Consider the following 2,491-nt stretch of genomic DNA (forward strand, 5'->3'; position numbering starts at 1 on the left):
TTTATTTGTCGTTTTATTTTCTTCTTCACCCTGTTCTTGTTCTTGTTGTTGTTTTTCAGCAATAAATTGTTTTTTAGCAAGTATACTATCTTATACACATGCTGGACGTGATTTTCCATCACGTGGTGCTGGTAATGCAACATGTAAACGATTTAATAAACCATCAACTTTTTTAGTTTTAATTTTTTGATCAACTCGATATGACAATAAAAGTTCACATGCTTCTTGTTTAACTTCCATAACACCAATATCACTAACTGTGCTCATTTCCATAATCGGTACTTTACCATTGTCCCTTAAAACTGCAAGTGCTTTACGTTTATCATCACTTAAATCTTTCATGACGTTGTTCAATTTCTTGATTACGTCTTTCTAATTGTTCATGATTTGATTTTCTTATTCCATATAATTTTTCAAATTCTGCTTTCTATAGTTTAATAAAAACAGAAAAAAGATTAATATACAATTTAAAAATAATCATGATAGTCTAATTAATCAAAACAAAAAAAAAACTACCTTTCTAATTAAAGTAATATGTTCCTCACGTAATTTTGCATAAACTTCTTTTAATTTTTTAAATTTTTCATCAACTTGTCGATTTTTATCTGTTAAAAATGAACAATTTTGTATTAATTTATCAATTAATATTAATAAAACATTAATATTATAATCTATACCTTCATAATCACGAAGTTTTAATATTAAATCAGCATTTTGTTGACCTAGGCCATCATTTAATTGTTTTTGTCTATCGATTTCTTGGTTTTTAATGTTATTTGTGAATCAAATTGTTTAATATGATGCTTCAACACATCAACAAGACTTTGATGTTCTCGTACAAGTTCATTTAACATTAAAAGTTCATCTCTTTGTCTTTTATTTTCTTGTGCGGTTATAATTTCATGTTGATACATATTATCTCTATCAATACGACCATCAAATTGTTCACTTACAATTGAATTTGTATCTGATGTATCAATAAGACTATCAACAGTACTATCAGCATCAATTGGTTCTTTTTGTGGTAATACAACAACTGGTATATTACCAGTTAACATATGTTCTTAATTCTGATTGTATTAAAAAATTTGGTGGTTTTTCTGGCATTCCTGGTACTGTTATTAATTGTTTAAAATATTGCATATGTTTAATTGTTGTATAAAAAATTTTAAGCTCTTGAAATTGTTTAAAAAAACAATCACGATGACCAATTAATGTATCAGCTGGTAATGCACTATGTAATTTAAATAATATTCTAACACAATAATCATAAAGTTGTGATTATATGGTATTAATGGTGCTAATCTAAATTGTCCACATGGTGTCATTGAATTTGATTTTGATGTATTTAATGAACCAAATACAGCTTTTTGTAAATTTAATATATCATCCATATAATCAAACTTTTAATAAATATTTATATCATTTTCACCAATTCTTTTAAGTTCATCATTTGTTACTTGAAGATTACCTGGTAAACCTGGATTACGATTATCAAATTCTAGCTTTGTTATTAACTTTGTTATTATTAAATGTATTAATCTTCTATATCTTTCTTTTAAATGTTGCCACATTTTTTCAATATTTTCAAGTTTATTTTTGTGTTTTTGTGAATTAATAATAACACATGGATGACCTTCACGTAATGTTTTATGTAATACATGACAATTATTGCCTAGAGGCAATAACATTCTAGTCTTTCTTGGATGTAAAACTCTTGGCAGTGATAACGATTTTTAAAACCTATCTTGCCAACCTTCTTTGAGATAGCTTTGTGGGCAATATTTTTAAGCTTGTCCTTCATCTGTAATTAAAAAAAAAGCAAGATATAATAAAAATATTGATTCAATCATATTGATAAAAATAAATTAAGTAAACTATAATTACAATATCCTTGATGCCCATTTCATTACGAGGTCTAGATAAGCTACGTGGTAAACTACGCCCCACTGATCCAAAACGAAGACGTTTTTTACTTGGTCTAGATGCTGATCTAGAACGTTCAGGTGTTTTAGTTTCAGCAAGTATACTATCTGATACACATGCTGCTGGTAATGCAACATGTAAACGATTTAATAAACCACCAACTTTTTTAGTTTTAATTTTTTGATCAACTCGATATGACAATAAACGTTCACATACTTCTTGTTTAACTTCCATAACACCAATATCATTAACTGTACTCATTTCCATAATTGGTACTTTACCATTGTCCCTTAAAACTGCAAGTGCTTTACGTTTATCATCACTTTAACAACAATCAATGGTTGATCATTAAATAAAGGTTTAATTGATTGTGGCCGTACTATTGAAGAACAAGTTCAATTATTTCATTGTTCAGATACATCACAAACATATAATACATCAGCACGTAAATGTGCAAGTGCTGTAACAGCTTGCATTTTAATGACATTACGATCTTTAAGTGAATGATCAAGTATACCTGGTGTATCAATAACTTGCTATCTTAGTACAATGATTTAGTTATGGA

General features: G+C 27.6%; 1 pseudogene; it reads right to left on the minus strand.

The window, feature by feature from the left end:
- Positions 1 to 325: 325 nt before the first annotated feature.
- On the minus strand, positions 326 to 1,691 carry LOC122860217 (annotated as a pseudogene).
- Positions 1,692 to 2,491: the final 800 nt, after the last annotated feature.

The sequence above is a fragment of the Aphidius gifuensis genome, linkage group LG1 (assembly GCF_014905175.1).
Source record: "Aphidius gifuensis isolate YNYX2018 linkage group LG1, ASM1490517v1, whole genome shotgun sequence".
Classification (NCBI taxonomy): Eukaryota; Metazoa; Arthropoda; class Insecta; order Hymenoptera; family Braconidae; genus Aphidius; species Aphidius gifuensis.